We start from the raw sequence: 19,887 nt of genomic DNA, 5'->3' as shown, positions 1-19,887 counted from the left end.
TTTAACTGGAGGAATTTGAAGAAAAGGGAAGTTGTCTCAATATGGCAACCCTGCTAATATATTGTAAGGGGATGCGTCTCTACGGTAGAGCTAATACTTGAAGTGTATGTGGTCTGAAGTTAATCCACAACTTCTCTGATGAGTATATTTAGTTGTTAAATTAGCATTTGCACAACTCCCACTTTCCAGAATGTTGACATTTTAATAAGGAAATAGATGTGCTAAGTCATCTGTTTTTGTAAACTGAAGCACGTGGGTTCAATCCTTGTTTGACGTTTATGGAAGCTAGCTGATATTATGAAAATGTACTTTCATTAGAACAGTGTAAAGAAAAGGTCAATTGCGTCCAGACTGCAAATGAATCGCACATGCGGGAAGCTGCCGCTGGCTGATCCCGCCCTGGCTTACACAAAAAAAAAAAACACAATTAACCTGATTTAGAGCCAGACTAGTTACCGTAATTTTCTCACATTGCCATTGCCATTTTTTTCTATTGTCTCTTTTTGGTCCATTTAGATTGCTAATGTCGATTGTATACCATTTCTTTTTTCTAAATGTTAAGGTTAAAAATGTCAAATGTTTTAGGCTCCTAAGTGGACCATAAGGTTAAAAACCAAAACAAATTAAGAAAACTAAACTGAAAAACTAAAAACAAAGAATAAAATAAAAAGGTCATGAAAAACTAAGTAGCTCCGCTCCGCCAGTATGTCTCTTTTGGTTCACTTTTGCCGGTCGCAAGCCAGCCGGGTAAAGGACGAGGGTTGGAATTGTATCATAAAAAAACAAGGATCGACAGAAGAAAGTTCATTTGTAGTTCCAAACATATTTAGGGAGTTTTTTACTCACTTTTTGTCTCTCCCACAATGTTATTCCTCACTCCTACAGTGACCTTCACATTTACATGCACATTGCCAATTCTGCAAATTAGGTGATGACATGTTTTAGAAACTTCTAGCGACTTTTAGGACAGCCAATAGCTACTTTCCTTACTGAGGTGTTGGCAACACTGCTGACTTTAAACATCGGCTATCTGAGCAGCTAACTGATCGCTGCAGCTGTACATAGCCCATCTGTAAATAGCCCACCCAATCTACCTACCTCATCCCCATATTGTTTTAATTTACATTCTGCTCTTTGCACACCAGTATTTCTACTTGCACATCATCATTTGCTCATCTATCACTCCAGTGTTCATTTGCTAAATTGTAATTACTTCGCTACTATGGCCTATTTATTGCCCTACCTCCATTTGCACGCACTGTATATAGACTTTCTTTTTTTTCTTCTATTGTGTTATTGACTGTACTCTTTATTATTCCATCTGTAACTCTGTGTTGTTGTTTGTGTTGCGCTGCTTTCCTTTATCTTGGCTAGGTCGCAGTTGTAAATGAAAACTTGTTCTCAACTAGCTTACCTGGTTATATAAAGGTGAAATTTTAAAAAACAAGAAACATTTATCTTTTTCCCAGAAAGGGATGTAGCTCAGTGGTAGAGTGCATGTATGAGGTCCTGGGTTCAATCCCCAGCTTCTCCATTGAAACCTTTGCAATGGCCCATCTCCTACTTTCCAGAATGTTGAAATTCTCAGCAGGAAACAGAAGTGGTATGGTTGCCAACTTCAATTGCATCATTTTCAAAAACTGAAGTTCATGGATGACTGTCCATACTTGTATTAAGAATTGCTGCTATCATTTCATTGTAGATTCAATGGAGTGGTGTATATAAAAAGTACATTGTATTAATATTGCATTTTACCTGCAAATAAAATGGGATGGAAGCTCAGAAGGGGAGTGCATGCTATTTATGCATGAGGTCCTTGGTTCAATCCCAAGGTTCTCCACTGAGTTTATTTGTGTGCCAAATTCACATTACACAACTACTACTTTCCAGAATGTTGATAAATATTTTGCAGCATAGATTGGCATGGTGGCCAAGTGGCAAGGCGTCGGTCTTGTAAACCAAAGATCATGGGTTCAAATCCCATCTGTGCCTTACTGAAAATTAGCTGGTACCATGGAGAGGTTCTTTAACTGGAGGAATTTGAAGAAAAGGGAAGTTGTCTCAATATGGCAACCCTGCTAATATATTGTAAGGGGATGCGTCTCTACGGTAGAGCTAATACTTGAAGTGTATGTGGTCTGAAGTTAATCCACAACTTCTCTGATGAGTATATTTAGTTGTTAAATTAGCATTTGCACAACTCCCACTTTCCAGAATGTTGACATTTTAATAAGGAAATAGATGTGCTAAGTCATCTGTTTTTGTAAACTGAAGCACGTGGGTTCAATCCTTGTTTGACGTTTATGGAAGCTAGCTGATATTATGAAAATGTACTTTCATTAGAACAGTGTAAAGAAAAGGTCAATTGCGTCCAGACTGCAAATGAATCGCACATGCGGGAAGCTGCCGCTGGCTGATCCCGCCCTGGCTTACACAAAAAAAAACAACACAATTAACCTGATTTAGAGCCAGACTAGTTACCGTAATTTTCTCACATTGCCATTGCCATTTTTTTCTATTGTCTCTTTTTGGTCCATTTAGATTGCTAATGTCGATTGTATACCATTTCTTTTTTCTAAATGTTAAGGTTAAAAATGTCAAATGTTTTAGGCTCCTAAGTGGACCATAAGGTTAAAAACCAAAACAAATTAAGAAAACTAAACTGAAAAACTAAAAACAAAGAATAAAATAAAAAGGTCATGAAAAACTAAGTAGCTCCGCTCCGCCAGTGTGTCTCTTTTGGTTCACTTTTGCCGGTCTCAAGCCAGCCGGGTAAAGGACGAGGGTTGGAATTGTATCATAAAAAAACAAGGATCGACAGAAGAAACTTCATTTGTAGTTCCAAACATATTTAGGGAGTTTTTTACTCACTTTTTGTCTCTCCCACAATGTTATTCCTCACTCCTACAGTGTCCTTCACATTTACATGCACATTGCCAATTCTGCAAATTAGGTGATGACATGTTTTAGCAACTTCTAGCGACTTTTAGGACAGCCAATAGCTACTTTCCTTACTGAGGTGTTGGCAACACTGCTGACTTTAAACATTGGCTATGAGCAGCTAACTGATCGCTGCAGCTGTACATAGCCCATCTGTAAATAGCCCACCCAATCTACCTACCTCATCCCCATATTGTTTTAATTTACATTCTGCTCTTTGCACACCAGTATTTCTACTTGCACATCATCATTTGCTCATCTATCACTCCAGTGTTCATTTGCTAAATTGTAATTACTTCGCTACTATGGCCTATTTATTGCCCTACCTCCATTTGCACGCACTGTATATAGACTTTCTTTTTTTTCTTCTATTGTGTTATTGACTGTACTCTTTATTATTCCATCTGTAACTCTGTGTTGTTGTTTGTGTTGCGCTGCTTTCCTTTATCTTGGCTAGGTCACAGTTGTAAATGAAAACTTGTTCTCAACTAGCTTACCTGGTTATATAAAGGTGAAATTTAAAAAAACAAGAAACAGTTTTATTTTTCCCAGAAAGGGGATGTAGCTCAGTGGTAGAGCGCATGCATCGCATGTATGAGGTCCTGGGTTCAATCCCCAGCTTCTCCATTGAAACCTTTGCAATGGCCCATCTCCTACTTTCCAGAATGTTGAAATTCTCAGCAGGACACAGAAGTGGTATGGTTGCCAACTTCAATTGCATCATTTTCAAAAACTGAAGTTCATGGGTTCGATGACTGTCCATACTTGTATTAAGAATTGCTGCTATCATTTCATTGTAGATTCAATGGAGTGGTGTATATAAAAAGTACATTGTATTAATATTGCATTTTACCTGCAAATAAAATGGGATGGAAGCTCAGAGGGGGAGTGCATGCTATTTATGCATGAGGTCCTTGGTTCAATCCCAAGGTTCTCCACTGAGTTTATTTGTGTGCCAAATTCACATTACACAACTACTACTTTCCAGAATGTTGATAAATATTTTGCAGCATAGATTGGCATGGTGGCCAAGTGGCAAGGCGTCGGTCTTGTAAACCGAAGATCATGGGTTCAAATCCCATTTGTGCCTTACTGAAAATTAGCTGGTACCAGTTCTTTAACTGGAGGAATTTGAAGAAAAGGCAAGTTGTCTCAATATGGCAACCCTGCTAATATATTGTAAGGGGATGTGTCTCTACGGTAGAGCTAATACTTGAAGTGTATGTGGTCTGAAGTTAATCCACAACTTCTCTGATGAGTATATTTAGTTGTTAAATTAGCATTTGCACAACTCCCACTTTCCAGAATGTTGACATTTTAATAAGGAAATAGATGTGCTAAGTCATCTGTTTTTGTAAACTGAAGCACGTGGGTTCATTCCTTGTTTGACGTTTATGGAAGCTAGCTGATATTATGAAAATGTACTTTCATTAGAACAGTGTAAAGAAAAGGTCAATTGCGTCCAGACTGCAAATGAATCGCACATGCGGGAAGCTGCCGCTGGCTGATCCCGCCCTGGCTTACACAAAAAAAAAAACACAATTAACCTGATTTAGAGCCAGACTAGTTACCGTAATTTTCTCACATTGCCATTGCCATTTTTTTCTATTGTCTCTTTTTGGTCCATTTAGATTGCTTATGTCGATTGTATACCATTTCTTTTTTCTAAATGTTAAGGTTAAAAATGTCAAATGTTTTAGGCTCCTAAGTGGACCATAAGGTTAAAAACCAAAACAAATTAAGAAAACTAAACTGAAAAACAAAAAACAAAGAATAAAATAAAAAGGTCATGAAAAACTAAGTAGCTCCGCTCCGCCAGTATGTCTCTTTTGGTTCACTTTTGCCGGTCTCAAGCCAGCCGGGTAAAGGACGAGGGTTGGAATTGTATCATAAAAAAACAAGGATCGACAGAAGAAAGTTCATTTGTAGTTCCAAACATATTTAGGGAGTTTTTTACTCACTTTTTGTCTCTCCCACAATGTTATTCCTCACTCCTACAGTGTCCTTCACATTTACATGCACATTGCCAATTCTGCAAATTAGGTGATGACATGTTTTAGCAACTTCTAGCGACTTTTAGGACAGCCAATAGCTACTTTCCTTACTGAGGTGTTGGCAACACTGCTGACTTTAAACATCGGCTATCTGAGCAGCTAACTGATCGCTGCAGCTGTACATAGCCCATCTGTAAATAGCCCACCCAATCTACCTACCTCATCCCCATATTGTTTTAATTTACATTCTGCTCTTTGCACACCAGTATTTCTACTTGCACATCATCATTTGCTCATCTATCACTCCAGTGTTCATTTGCCAAATTGTAATTACTTCGCTACTATGGCCTATTTATTGCCCTACCTCCATTTGCACGCACTGTATATAGACTTTCTTTTTTTTCTTCTATTGTGTTATTGACTGTACTCTTTATTATTCCATCTGTAACTCTGTGTTGTTGTTTGTGTTGCGCTGCTTTCCTTTATCTTGGCTAGGTCGCAGTTGTAAATGAAAACTTGTTCTCAACTAGCTTACCTGGTTATATAAAGGTGAAATTTAAAAAAACAAGAAACATTTATCTTTTTCCCAGAAAGGGGATGTAGCTCAGTGGTAGAGCGCATGCTTCGCATGTATGAGGTCCTGGGTTCAATCCCCAGCTTCTCCATTGAAACCTTTGCCATGGCCCATCTCCTACTTTCCAGAATGTTGAAATTCTCAGCAGGAAACAGAAGTGGTTGCCAACTTCAATTGCATAATTTTCAAAAACTGAAGTTCATGGGTTCGATGACTGTCCATACTTGTATTAACCCTCGTGTTGTCTCGGCGGGTCAGAGTGACCCCGGGCAGGGTTACGAGTTGATCCCCCGTGTCTGTGTGGGTCAGAGTGACCCCGGGCAGCCTTAGCAAGGTGTATGTTGTAACCCTCCTACCCCTGTCTGGGCCGGGTCATAGTGACCCAGCACTACCACCTGGTGGATACTAGTCAAACAGCAAGGTGTATGTTGTAACCCTCCCCCCCTGTGTGGGCGGGATCATAGTGACGTCAGAGTGACCCCGGGCAAAGTTACGAGTTGATTCCCCGGGTCAGTGTGACCCTGGCAGCCTTATCAAGGTGTATGTTGTAACCCTCCTACCACTGTCTGGTCTGGGTCATTGTGACCCAACACTACCATCTGGTGGACACTAGTCAAAGGTCCTGCCCCAGAATTGACACCCGCCACATTCCGGGCAAGGGCCCTATGTGCGAAGTGACAGGCCGCCCCCCGCGGGCCCTTGGGCCCCGTGTGAGTTTGGGTATTGATTCTAAAAACGCCCCCCTGCTACACTGTCTTCCTTTGGTTGTGGAAATTGTGCCTTTTGGGTATGGTTGTTGTTACAATACCCTACCCCTGTCTGGGCCGGGTCATAGTGACCCCGGCCAGCGTTACGAGTTGATTCCCCCCCTGTCTGTGTGGGTCAGAGTGACCCCGGCAGCGTTAGCAAGGTTTATGTTGTAACCCTCCTACCACTGTCTGGTCTGGGTCAGAGTAACCCTGGCCCTGTGTTACAAGTTGTTCCCCTGTGTCTGGGCCGGGTCAGAGTGACCCTGGCACCACTTGTCCACAAGAACTCAGTGCAAGACCTCGTTGCAATCACACGGGGAGGCCTGCCAAGCGTACCGGACGGGCCGAAGGGTCCGAAGGAGCAGACAGGGCCGACCGCTCGCGTGCCTCGTCCGTTCGCGTGCCTCGTCCTATTCACGTGGCCACTGTAAGGCCGCCGTAGAGAGGCTACTAATATTGTCAGGAAGAAGAAGAAGGAAGAAGAAGAAGAAGAAGAAGACGAGGACAACGACGAGGAGGAATACGACCCCGCCGAGCGTGAGCCCTCCGCCTACGACTGTAAGCCGGCCGTACAGAGGCTACTAATATTGTCAGGAAGAAGAAGGAGAAGAAGAAGGAAGAAGAAGAAGCAGAAGAAGATGAGGACTATGATGAGGACGATGATGAGGAGGAATACGACCCCGCCGAGCGCGAGCCCTCCGCCTACGACGCCTCGCAGTCCTTGTTTGAGCGCGGCTCAGGTCCTGGAACAGATATCCTCCAGTGTCGACCAAGAAGACGAGGAAGACTACATGGAATCCGAAGAGGAGGACGTTTCGGAAGATGAAGACGGTGAGGAATACAACCCCGAGCGTGATGCGGACGACTACGACGACGACGACGACTCGGCCTCACGGTCGTGCTCCTCTTCGGAGGAAGAGCGAGAGGGAGAGCGAGAGGGAGACACGGCCGCTGCCCGAGAGCGAGACACAGCCAGAGAGCCAGAGCGAGACAGAGAGGACGCGGCGGCAGCCGCCCGAGCCCAAAGGGAGACGTTGCTGTCAAAGAACGGCAAAATCAAATGGTCCTCCGTGGCCTATCGCGGCCCGGACCGGCCCCGCGCCATCCGCCGCCCCGGCTCCGTCGTGACGCCGGGCCCCACGGCCTACGCCGCGTCGCGAGCGCTCGACATCGAGTCCGCCTTCCGGCTGTTTGTCACACCGGCGATAGAAAGGATCATTGTGGACATGACAAATCTGCAGGGGGTGAGAAAATACGGCGACGGCTGGCGACCCATGGACTCCACCGACCTGCGCGCCTACGTAGGGCTGCTGATCCTAGCCGGCGTCTACAGGTCCCGAGGCGAGGCCGCGGCCAGCCTGTGGGACGCCGAGAGCGGCAGGACCGTGTTCCGCGCCACCATGCCGCTCAAGGTGTTTCACAAGTACTCGAGGCTGCTGCGATTCGACGACCGCCAGTCGAGACCCGCCAGACTCGCCACCGACAGACTGGCGGCCATAAGAGAGGTATGGGACCTGTGGGAGGAGCGGCTGCCGGCCCTCTACAACCCGGGGCCCGACCTGACGGTGGACGAACAACTGGTCCCGTTCAGAGGTACCGTCTATGTATCTGTGTATGTGCGTGTAGCATAGAGAGGTAGCACTAGTAGCGTGGGCAGTAGTAGCAATGGGCAGTAGTAGCAATCCGCAGTAGTATGACCCCTGGTCATCTTCCACAACATCCTCGACGTGTCCTCCTACAACGCCTTTGTCATATGGCGAGAGATCAAGCCCGACTGGATGCCTGGGAAGCGGAACAAGAGGAGGGTGTTCCTGGAGCAGCTCGGAAAGGCACTCGTGAAGCCCTTGATACAAAGAAGGCAGCGGCTCCCCCGCACCCAAGCCGCGTCCGCACTTGTCAAAGTCCTACAGAGTGCCACCGCCGAGGCTCGTCCGCCAGCCCGGGAGCAAGCCGCTGGCCCGGCCGCCGCCGCCCCAGCCGCCCCGCCGGTGGCGAGTAAGAGGAAGAGGTGTCAGCTCTGCCCACCCAAGAAGGACGCCAAGACCTACACCGCGTGCTGCAGGTGTAAGAAATACATCTGCAAAGGCTGTTCACACGCATACTGTCAAACTTGTGCCCACTGGGCCTTTAGCCAAGACGGGACAGGGTGACCCGGGGGGGACACTGTGTGCTAGGCATAATAGGAGGACAACGGGAGGGTTAACCTCTTCAGTCTACCAGTCTACCTGAGCGTGTGTTTCATCGAAAAGCGCAAGAAAAACTGCTCACTGAAATCTGAAAAAAGTATCCATGCGCCACTTTCATGTATTGTTTAAAGGACACCAAATTAAATATGGATGCAATTCCTACAGCTTCCACACGATGTCGCCAAAAACGTCATTTTCATTGACAAAAATCCTTTGAGACATGACCAATAGATCCGTCATTCCATCCAGCCTACAACAATCGATTTTGGAAGATTGAAAAATGGACATTGTTTTCTTGAGTAGCTGCTATTGAATACAGATCGCCCAGTGATCAATTTGATCGCTTATTAACGTTTACAAATACCTAAAGTTGGGTTACAAAAGTAGGTTGAAGTGTTTTGTCAAAGAATATAGGCAACTTATATAATTTTAAAAAATGAGTTGCGTGTTGGAAGAGAGCTTTTTTCCTGAACCAGACAGGCTATACAAATGGATATTTTGGGCATACATGGATGGATTTAATCGGGAAAAATACCAATTTGTGATGTTTATGGAACATATAGGAGTGCCAACAAAGAATATCATCAAAGGTAATGAATGTTTTATATTTTATTTCTGCGTTTTTGTGTAGCGCCGGCTACGCTAATTCTTTTGTTTACGTCCCCTTCAGGTATATTGGGGTGTTGCATGCTATCAGATAATAGCTTCTCATGCTTTTGCCGAAAAGCATTTTACAAATCTGACTTGTTGGCTAGATTCGCAACGAGTGTAGCTTTAATTCAATACCCTGCATGTGTATTTTAATGAACGTTTGAGTTTTAACAAGTACATTTAGCATTTAGCGTAGCGCATTTGCATTTCCAGTTGCCTACTTGAGACGTCTGCGTCTCAAGTAGGATCAAGAAGTTAAGAATTGCTGCTATCATTTCATTGTAGTTTCAATGGAGTGGTGTATATAAAAAGTACATTGTATTAATATTGCATTTTACCTGCAAATAAAATGGGATGGAAGCTCAGAGGGGGAGTGCATGCTATTTATGCATGAGGTCCTTGGTTCAATCCCAAGGTTCTCCACTGAGTTTATTTGTGTGCCAAATTCACATTACACAACTACTACTTTCCAGAATGTTGATAAATATTTTGCAGCATAGATTGGCATGGTGGCCAAGTGGCAAGGTGTCGGTCTTGTAAACCAAAGATCATGTGTTCAAATCCCATCTGTGCCTTACTGAAAATTAGCTGGTACCACGGAGAGGTTCTTTAACTGGAGGACTTTGAAAAAAAGGCAAGTCGTCTCAATATGGCAACCCTGCTAATATATTGTAAGGGGATGTGTCTCTACGGTAGAGCTAATACTTGAAATGTATGCGGTCTGAAGTTAATCCACAACTTCTCTGATGAGTATATTTAGTTGTTAAATTAGCATTTGCACAACTCCCACTTTCCAGAATGTTGACATTTTAATAAGGAAATAGATGTGCTAAGTCATCTGTTTTTGTAAACTGAAGCACGTGGGTTCAATCCTTGTTTGACGTTTATGGAAGCTAGCTGATATTATGAAAATGTACTTTCATTAGAACAGTGTAAAGAAAAGGTCAATTGCGTCCAGACTGCAAATGAATCGCACATGCGGGAAGCTGCCGCTGGCTGATCCCGCCCTGGCTTACACAAAAAAAAAAAACACAATTAACCTGATTTAGAGCCAGACTAGTTACCGTAATTTTCTCACATTGCCATTGCCATTTTTTTCTATTGTCTCTTTTTGGTCCATTTAGATTGCTAATGTCGATTGTATACCATTTCTTTTTTTTAAATGTTAAGGTTAAAAATGTCAAATGTTTTAGGCTCCTAAGTGGACCATAAGGTTAAAAACCAAAACAAATTAAGAAAACTAAACTGAAAAACAAAAAACAAAGAATAAAATAAAAAGGTCATGAAAAACTAAGTAGCTCCGCTCCGCCAGTATATCTCTTTTGGTTCACTTTTGCCGGTCTCAAGCCAGCCGGGTAAAGGACGAGGGTTGGAATTGTATCATAAAAAAACAAGGATCGACAGAAGAAAGTTCATTTGTAGTTCCAAACATATTTAGGGAGTTTTTTACTCACTTTTTGTCTCTCCCACAATGTTATTCCTCACTCCTACAGTGTCCTTCACATTTACATGCACATTGCCAATTCTGCAAATTAGGTGATGACATGTTTTAGCAACTTCTAGCGACTTTTAGGACAGCCAATAGCTACTTTCCTTACTGAGGTGTTGGCAACACTGCTGACTTTAAACATCGGCTATCTGAGCAGCTAACTGATCGCTGCAGCTGTACATAGCCCATCTGTAAATAGCCCACCCAATCTACCTACCTCATCCCCATATTGTTTTAATTTACATTCTGCTCTTTGCACACCAGTATTTCTACTTGCACATCATCATTTGCTCATCTATCACTCCAGTGTTCATTTGCTAAATTGTAATTACTTCGCTACTATGGCCTATTTATTGCCCTACCTCCATTTGCACGCACTGTATATAGACTTTCTTTTTTTTCTTCTATTGTGTTATTGACTGTACTCTTTATTATTCCATCTGTAACTCTGTGTTGTTGTTTGTGTTGCGCTGCTTTCCTTTATCTTGGCTAGGTCGCAGTTGTAAATGAAAACTTGTTCTCAACTAGCTTACCTGGTTATATAAAGGTGACATTTAAAAAAACAAGAAACATTTCTCTTTATCACAGAAAGGGGATGTAGCTCAGTGGTAGAGCGCATGCTTCGCATGTATGAGGTCCTTGGTTCAATCCCCAGCTTCTCCATTGAAACCTTTGCAATGGCCCATCTCCTACTTTCCAGAATGTTGAAATTCTCAGCAGGAAACAGAAGTGGTTGCCAACTTCAATTGCATCATTTTCAAAAACTGAAGTTCATGGGTTCGATGACTGTCCATACTTGTATTAAGAATTGCTGCTATCATTTCATTGTAGTTTTAATGGAGTGGTTTATATAAAAAGTACATTGTATTAATATTGAATTTTACCTGCAAATAAAATGGGATGGAAGCTCAGAGGGGGAGTGCATGCATTCCTTCCTTGGTTCAATCCCAAGGTTCTCCACTGAGTTTATTTGTGTGCCAAATTCACATTACACAACTACTACTTTCCAGAATGTTGATAAATATTTTGCAGCATAGATTGGCATGGTGGCCAAGTGGCAAGGCGTTGGTCTTGTAAACTGAAGATCATGGGTTCAAATCCCATCTGTGCCTTACTGAAAATTAGCTGGTACCACGGAGAGGTTCTTTAAATGGAGGACTTTGAAAAAAAGGCAAATCGTCTCAATATGGCAACCCTGCTAATATATTGTATGGGGATGTGTCTCTACGGTAGAGCTAATACTTGAAATGTATGCGGTCTGAAGTTAATCCACAACTTCTCTGATGAGTATATTTAGTTGTTAAATTAGCATTTGCACAACTCCCACTTTCCAGAATGTTGACATTTTAATAAGGAAATAGATGTGCTAAGTCATCTGTTTTTGTAAACTGAAGCACGTGGGTTCAATCCTTGTTTGACGTTTATGGAAGCTAGCTGATATTATGAAAATGTACTTTCATTAGAACAGTGTAAAGAAAAGGTCAATTGCGTCCAGACTGCAAATGAATCGCACATGCGGGAAGCTGCCGCTGGCTGATCCCGCCCTGGCTTACACAAAAAAAAAACACAATTAACCTGATTTAGAGCCAGACTAGTTACCGTAATTTTCTCACATTGCCATTGCCATTTTTTTCTATTGTCTCTTTTTGGTCCATTTAGATTGCTAATGTCGATTGTATACCATTTCTTTTTTTTAAATGTTAAGGTTAAAAATGTCAAATGTTTTAGGCTCCTAAGTGGACCATAAGGTTAAAAACCAAAACAAATTAAGAAAACTAAACTGAAAAACAAAAAACAAAGAATAAAATAAAAAGGTCATGAAAAACTAAGTAGCTCCGCTCCGCCAGTATGTCTCTTTTGGTTCACTTTTGCCGGTCTCAAGCCAGCCGGGTAAAGGACGAGGGTTGGAATTGTATCATAAAAAAACAAGGATCGATAGAAGAAAGTTCATTTGTAGTTCCAAACATATTTAGGGAGTTTTTTACTCACTTTTTGTCTCTCCCACAATGTTATTCCTCACTCCTACAGTGTCCTTCACATTTACATGCACATTGCCAATTCTGCAAATTAGGTGATGACATGTTTTAGCAACTTCTAGCGACTTTTAGGACAGCCAATAGCTACTTTCCTTACTGAGGTGTTGGCAACACTGCTGACTTTAAACATCGGCTATCTGAGCAGCTAACTGATCGCTGCAGCTGTACATAGCCCATCTGTAAATAGCCCACCCAATCTACCTACCTCATCCCCATATTGTTTTAATTTACATTCTGCTCTTTGCACACCAGTATTTCTACTTGCACATCATCATTTGCTCATCTATCACTCCAGTGTTCATTTGCTAAATTGTAATTACTTCGCTACTATGGCCTATTTATTGCCCTACCTCCATTTGCACGCACTGTATATAGACTTTCTTTTTTTTCTTCTATTGTGTTATTGACTGTACTCTTTATTATTCCATCTGTAACTCTGTGTTGTTGTTTGTGTTGCGCTGCTTTCCTTTATCTTGGCTAGGTCGCAGTTGTAAATGAAAACTTGTTCTCAACTAGCTTACCTGGTTATATAAAGGTGACATTTAAAAAAACAAGAAACATTTCTCTTTATCACAGAAAGGGGATGTAGCTCAGTGGTAGAGCGCATGCTTCGCATGTATGAGGTCCTGGGTTCAATCCCCAGCTTCTCCATTGAAACCTTTGCAATGGCCCATCTCCTACTTTCCAGCATGTTGAAATTCTCAGCAGGAAACAGAAGTGGTTGCCAACTTCAATTGCATCATTTTCAAAAACTGAAGTTCATGGGTTCGATGACTGTCCATACTTGTATTAAGAATTGCTGCTATCATTTCATTGTAGTTTTAATGGAGTGGTTTATATAAAAAGTACATTGTATTAATATTGAATTTTACCTGCAAATAAAATGGGATGGAAGCTCAGAGGGGGAGTGCATGCATTCCTTCCTTGGTTCAATCCCAAGGTTCTCCACTGAGTTTATTTGTGTGCCAAATTCACATTACACAACTACTACTTTCCAGAATGTTGATAAATATTTTGCAGCATAGATTGGCATGGTGGCCAAGTGGCAAGGTGTTGGTCTTGGAAACCAAAGATCATGGGTTCAAATCCCATCTGTGCCTTACTGAAAATTAGCTGGTACCACGGAGAGGTTCTTTAACTGGAGGACTTTGAAAAAAAGCTAAGTCGTCTCAATATGGCAACCCTGCTAATATATTGTAAGGGGATGTGTCTCTACGGTAGAGCTAATACTTGAAATGTATGCGGTCTGAAGTTAATCCACAACTTCTCTGATGAGTATATTTAGTTGTTAAATTAGCATTTGCACAACTCCCACTTTCCAGAATGTTGACATTTTAATAAGGAAATAGATGTGCTAAGTCATCTGTTTTTGTAAACTGAAGCACGTGGGTTCAATCCTTGTTTGACGTTTATGGAAGCTAGCTGATATTATGAAAATGTACTTTCATTAGAACAGTGTAAAGAAAAGGTCAATTGCGTCCAGACTGCAAATGAATCGCACATGCGGGAAGCTGCCGCTGGCTGATCCCGCCCTGGCTTACACAAAAAAAAAACACAATTAACCTGATTTAGAGCCAGACTAGTTACCGTAATTTTCTCACATTGCCATTGCCATTTTTTTCTATTGTCTCTTTTTGGTCCATTTAGATTGCTAATGTCGATTGTATACCATTTCTTTTTTTTAAATGTTAAGGTTAAAAATGTCAAATGTTTTAGGCTCCTAAGTGGACCATAAGGTTAAAAACCAAAACAAATTAAGAAAACTAAACTGAAAAACAAAAAACAAAGAATAAAATAAAAAGGTCATGAAAAACTAAGTAGCTCCGCTCCGCCAGTATGTCTCTTTTGGTTCACTTTTGCCGGTCTCAAGCCAGCCGGGTAAAGGACGAGGGTTGGAATTGTATCATAAAAAAACAAGGATCGACAGAAGAAAGTTCATTTGTAGTTCCAAACATATTTAGGGAGTTTTTTACTCACTTTTTGTCTCTCCCACAATGTTATTCCTCACTCCTACAGTGTCCTTCACATTTACATGCACATTGCCAATTCTGCAAATTAGGTGATGACATGTTTTAGAAACTTCTAGCGACTTTTAGGACAGCCAATAGCTACTTTCCTTACTGAGGTGTTGGCAACACTGCTGACTTTAAACATCGGCTATCTGAGCAGCTAACTGATCGCTGCAGCTGTACATAGCCCATCTGTAAATAGCCCACCCAATCTACCTACCTCATCCCCATATTGTTTTAATTTACATTCTGCTCTTTGCACACCAGTATTTCTACTTGCACATCATCATTTGCTCATCTATCACTCCAGTGTTCATTTGCCAAATTGTAATTACTTCGCTACTATGGCCTATTTATTGCCCTACCTCCATTTGCACGCACTGTATATAGACTTTCTTTTTTTTCTTCTATTGTGTTATTGACTGTACTCTTTATTATTCCATCTGTAACTCTGTGTTGTTGTTTGTGTTGCGCTGCTTTCCTTTATCTTGGCTAGGTCGCAGTTGTAAATGAAAACTTGTTCTCAACTAGCTTACCTGGTTATATAAAGGTGACATTTAAAAAAACAAGAAACATTTCTCTTTATCACAGAAAGGGGATGTAGCTCAGTGGTAGAGCGCATGCTTCGCATGTATGAGGTCCTGGGTTCAATCCCCAGCTTCTCCATTGAAACCTTTGCAATGGCCCATCTCCTACTTTCCAGCATGTTGAAATTCTCAGCAGGAAACAGAAGTGGTTGCCAACTTCAATTGCATCATTTTCAAAAACTGAAGTTCATGGGTTCGATGACTGTCCATACTTGTATTAAGAATTGCTGCTATCATTTCATTGTAGTTTTAATGGAGTGGTTTATATAAAAAGTACATTGTATTAATATTGAATTTTACCTGCAAATAAAATGGGATGGAAGCTCAGAGGGGGAGTGCATGCATTCCTTCCTTGGTTCAATCCCAAGGTTCTCCACTGAGTTTATTTGTGTGCCAAATTCACATTACACAACTACTACTTTCCAGAATGTTGATAAATATTTTGCAGCATAGATTGGCATGGTGGCCAAGTGGCAAGGTGTTGGTCTTGGAAACCAAAGATCATGGGTTCAAATCCCATCTGTGCCTTACTGAAAATTAGCTGGTACCACGGAGAGGTTCTTTAACTGGAGGACTTTGAAAAAAAGGCAAGTCGTCTCAATATGGCAACCCTGCTAATATATTGTAAGGGGATGTGTCTCTACGGTAGAGCTAATACTTGAAATGAATGCGGTCTGAAGTTAATCCACAACTTCTCTGATGAGTATATTTAGTTGTTAAATTAGCATTTGCACAACTCCCACTTTCCAGAATGTTGACATTTTAATAAGGAAATAGATGTGCTAAGTCATCTGTTTTTGTAAACTGAAGCACGTGGGTTCAATCCTTGTTTGACGTTTATGGAAGCTAGCTGATATTATGAAAATGTACTTTCATTAGAACAGTGTAAAGAAAAGGTCAATTGCGTCCAGACTGCAAATGAATCGCACATGCGGGAAGCTGCCGCTGGCTGATCCCGCCCTGGCTTACACAAAAAAAAAACACAATTAACCTGATTTAGAGCCAGACTAGTTACCGTAATTTTCTCACATTGCCATTGCCATTTTTTTCTATTGTCTCTTTTTGGTCCATTTAGATTGCTAATGTCGATTGTATACCATTTCTTTTTTTTAAATGTTAAGGTTAAAAATGTCAAATGTTTTAGGCTCCTAAGTGGACCATAAGGTTAAAAACCAAAACAAATTAAGAAAACTAAACTGAAAAACAAAAAACAAAGAATAAAATAAAAAGGTCATGAAAAACTAAGTAGCTCCGCTCCGCCAGTATGTCTCTTTTGGTTCACTTTTGCCGGTCTCAAGCCAGCCGGGTAAAGGACGAGGGTTGGAATTGTATCATAAAAAAACAAGGATCGATAGAAGAAAGTTCATTTGTAGTTCCAAACATATTTAGGGAGTTTTTTACTCACTTTTTGTCTCTCCCACAATGTTATTCCTCACTCCTACAGTGTCCTTCACATTTACATGCACATTGCCAATTCTGCAAATTAGGTGATGACATGTTTTAGCAACTTCTAGCGACTTTTAGGACAGCCAATAGCTACTTTCCTTACTGAGGTGTTGGCAACACTGCTGACTTTAAACATCGGCTATCTGAGCAGCTAACTGATCGCTGCAGCTGTACATAGCCCATCTGTAAATAGCCCACCCAATCTACCTACCTCATCCCCATATTGTTTTAATTTACATTCTGCTCTTTGCACACCAGTATTTCTACTTGCACATCATCATTTGCTCATCTATCACTCCAGTGTTCATTTGCTAAATTGTAATTACTTCGCTACTATGGCCTATTTATTGCCCTACCTCCATTTGCACGCACTGTATATAGACTTTCTTTTTTTTCTTCTATTGTGTTATTGACTGTACTCTTTATTATTCCATCTGTAACTCTGTGTTGTTGTTTGTGTTGCGCTGCTTTCCTTTATCTTGGCTAGGTCGCAGTTGTAAATGAAAACTTGTTCTCAACTAGCTTACCTGGTTATATAAAGGTGACATTTAAAAAAACAAGAAACATTTCTCTTTATCACAGAAAGGGGATGTAGCTCAGTGGTAGAGCGCATGCTTCGCATGTATGAGGTCCTGGGTTCAATCCCCAGCTTCTCCATTGAAACCTTTGCAATGGCCCATCTCCTACTTTCCAGCATGTTGAAATTCTCAGCAGGAAACAGAAGTGGTTGCCAACTTCAATTGCATCATTTTCAAAAACTGAAGTTCATGGGTTCGATGACTGTCCATACTTGTATTAAGAATTGCTGCTATCATTTCATTGTAGTTTTAATGGAGTGGTTTATATAAAAAGTACATTGTATTAATATTGAATTTTACCTGCAAATAAAATGGGATGGAAGCTCAGAGGGGGAGTGCATGCATTCCTTCCTTGGTTCAATCCCAAGGTTCTCCACTGAGTTTATTTGTGTGCCAAATTCACATTACACAACTACTACTTTCCAGAATGTTGATAAATATTTTGCAGCATAGATTGGCATGGTGGCCAAGTGGCAAGGTGTTGGTCTTGGAAACCAAAGATCATGGGTTCAAATCCCATCTGTGCCTTACTGAAAATTAGCTGGTACCACGGAGAGGTTCTTTAACTGGAGGACTTTGAAAAAAAGCTAAGTCGTCTCAATATGGCAACCCTGCTAATATATTGTAAGGGGATGTGTCTCTACGGTAGAGCTAATACTTGAAATGTATGCGGTCTGAAGTTAATCCACAACTTCTCTGATGAGTATATTTAGTTGTTAAATTAGCATTTGCACAACTCCCACTTTCCAGAATGTTGACATTTTAATAAGGAAATAGATGTGCTAAGTCATCTGTTTTTGTAAACTGAAGCACGTGGGTTCAATCCTTGTTTGACGTTTATGGAAGCTAGCTGATATTATGAAAATGTACTTTCATTAGAACAGTGTAAAGAAAAGGTCAATTGCGTCCAGACTGCAAATGAATCGCACATGCGGGAAGCTGCCGCTGGCTGATCCCGCCCTGGCTTACACAAAAAAAAAACACAATTAACCTGATTTAGAGCCAGACTAGTTACCGTAATTTTCTCACATTGCCATTGCCATTTTTTTCTATTGTCTCTTTTTGGTCCATTTAGATTGCTAATGTCGATTGTATACCATTTCTTTTTTTTAAATGTTAAGGTTAAAAATGTCAAATGTTTTAGGCTCCTAAGTGGACCATAAGGTTAAAAACCAAAACAAATTAAGAAAACTAAACTGAAAAACAAAAAACAAAGAATAAAATAAAAAGGTCATGAAAAACTAAGTAGCTCCGCTCCGCCAGTATGTCTCTTTTGGTTCACTTTTGCCGGTCTCAAGCCAGCCGGGTAAAGGACGAGGGTTGGAATTGTATCATAAAAAAACAAGGATCGACAGAAGAAAGTTCATTTGTAGTTCCAAACATATTTAGGGAGTTTTTTACTCACTTTTTGTCTCTCCCACAATGTTATTCCTCACTCCTACAGTGTCCTTCACATTTACATGCACATTGCCAATTCTGCAAATTAGGTGATGACATGTTTTAGAAACTTCTAGCGACTTTTAGGACAGCCAATAGCTACTTTCCTTACTGAGGTGTTGGCAACACTGCTGACTTTAAACATCGGCTATCTGAGCAGCTAACTGATCGCTGCAGCTGTACATAGCCCATCTGTAAATAGCCCACCCAATCTACCTACCTCATCCCCATATTGTTTTAATTTACATTCTGCTCTTTGCACACCAGTATTTCTACTTGCACATCATCATTTGCTCATCTATCACTCCAGTGTTCATTTGCCAAATTGTAATTACTTCGCTACTATGGCCTATTTATTGCCCTACCTCCATTTGCACGCACTGTATATAGACTTTCTTTTTTTTCTTCTATTGTGTTATTGACTGTACTCTTTATTATTCCATCTGTAACTCTGTGTTGTTGTTTGTGTTGCGCTGCTTTCCTTTATCTTGGCTAGGTCGCAGTTGTAAATGAAAACTTGTTCTCAACTAGCTTACCTGGTTATATAAAGGTGACATTTAAAAAAACAAGAAACATTTCTCTTTATCACAGAAAGGGGATGTAGCTCAGTGGTAGAGCACATGCTTCGCATGTATGAGGTCCTGGGTTCAATCCCCAGCTTCTCCATTGAAACCTTTGCAATGGCCCATCTCCTACTTTCCAGAATGTTGAAATTCTCAGCAGGAAACAGAAGTGGTTGCCAACTTCAATTGCATCATTTTCAAAAACTGAAGTTCATGGGTTCGATGACTGTCCATACTTGTATTAAGAATTGCTGCTATCATTTCATTGTAGTTTTAATGGAGTGGTTTATATAAAAAGTACATTGTATTAATATTGAATTTTACCTGCAAATAAAATGGGATGGAAGCTCAGAGGGGGAGTGCATGCATTCCTTCCTTGGTTCAATCCCAAGGTTCTCCACTGAGTTTATTTGTGTGCCAAATTCACATTACACAACTACTACTTTCCAGAATGTTGATAAATATTTTGCAGCATAGATTGGCATGGTGGCCAAGTGGCAAGGTGTTGGTCTTGGAAACCGAAGATCATGGGTTCAAATCCCATCTGTGCCTTACTGAAAATTAGCTGGTACCACGGAGAGGTTCTTTAACTGGAGGACTTTGAAAAAAAGGCAAGTCGTCTCAATATGGCAACCCTGCTAATATATT

General features: G+C 41.1%; 14 non-coding genes across 14 annotated transcripts; all 14 read left to right on the top strand.

The window, feature by feature from the left end:
* Window positions 1-1,920: 1,920 nt before the first annotated feature.
* Window positions 1,921-1,992, top strand: trnat-ugu. The gene has a single exon. It is a non-coding gene; the product is annotated as a tRNA-Thr (tRNA).
* Window positions 1,993-3,495: 1,503 nt separating this feature from the next.
* trnaa-cgc lies at window positions 3,496-3,567 on the top strand. Its single transcript has one exon. It is a non-coding gene; the product is annotated as a tRNA-Ala (tRNA).
* A 391-nt stretch (window positions 3,568-3,958) lies between these two features.
* Window positions 3,959-4,030, top strand: trnat-ugu. The gene has a single exon. It is a non-coding gene; the product is annotated as a tRNA-Thr (tRNA).
* A 1,497-nt stretch (window positions 4,031-5,527) lies between these two features.
* Window positions 5,528-5,599, top strand: trnaa-cgc. The gene has a single exon. It is a non-coding gene; the product is annotated as a tRNA-Ala (tRNA).
* Window positions 5,600-11,174: 5,575 nt separating this feature from the next.
* Window positions 11,175-11,246, top strand: trnaa-cgc. The gene has a single exon. It is a non-coding gene; the product is annotated as a tRNA-Ala (tRNA).
* Window positions 11,247-11,623: 377 nt separating this feature from the next.
* On the top strand, window positions 11,624-11,695 carry trnat-ugu. The gene has a single exon. It is a non-coding gene; the product is annotated as a tRNA-Thr (tRNA).
* A 1,503-nt stretch (window positions 11,696-13,198) lies between these two features.
* Window positions 13,199-13,270, top strand: trnaa-cgc. The gene has a single exon. It is a non-coding gene; the product is annotated as a tRNA-Ala (tRNA).
* A 377-nt stretch (window positions 13,271-13,647) lies between these two features.
* On the top strand, window positions 13,648-13,719 carry trnat-ugu. Its single transcript has one exon. It is a non-coding gene; the product is annotated as a tRNA-Pro (tRNA).
* Window positions 13,720-15,222: 1,503 nt separating this feature from the next.
* trnaa-cgc lies at window positions 15,223-15,294 on the top strand. Its single transcript has one exon. It is a non-coding gene; the product is annotated as a tRNA-Ala (tRNA).
* A 377-nt stretch (window positions 15,295-15,671) lies between these two features.
* On the top strand, window positions 15,672-15,743 carry trnap-ugg. Its single transcript has one exon. It is a non-coding gene; the product is annotated as a tRNA-Pro (tRNA).
* A 1,503-nt stretch (window positions 15,744-17,246) lies between these two features.
* Window positions 17,247-17,318, top strand: trnaa-cgc. Its single transcript has one exon. It is a non-coding gene; the product is annotated as a tRNA-Ala (tRNA).
* Window positions 17,319-17,695: 377 nt separating this feature from the next.
* On the top strand, window positions 17,696-17,767 carry trnap-ugg. Its single transcript has one exon. It is a non-coding gene; the product is annotated as a tRNA-Pro (tRNA).
* A 1,503-nt stretch (window positions 17,768-19,270) lies between these two features.
* On the top strand, window positions 19,271-19,342 carry trnaa-cgc. Its single transcript has one exon. It is a non-coding gene; the product is annotated as a tRNA-Ala (tRNA).
* A 377-nt stretch (window positions 19,343-19,719) lies between these two features.
* On the top strand, window positions 19,720-19,791 carry trnap-ugg. Its single transcript has one exon. It is a non-coding gene; the product is annotated as a tRNA-Pro (tRNA).
* The last annotated feature ends 96 nt before the right edge of the window (window positions 19,792-19,887 follow it).

Source organism: Oncorhynchus mykiss, unplaced genomic scaffold (assembly GCF_013265735.2).
Source record: "Oncorhynchus mykiss isolate Arlee unplaced genomic scaffold, USDA_OmykA_1.1 un_scaffold_156, whole genome shotgun sequence".
In the NCBI taxonomy this organism is placed as follows: Eukaryota; Metazoa; Chordata; class Actinopteri; order Salmoniformes; family Salmonidae; genus Oncorhynchus; species Oncorhynchus mykiss.
Note: the sequence above shows the minus strand (reverse complement) of the source record. Positions and strands in the feature narration are given on the sequence as shown.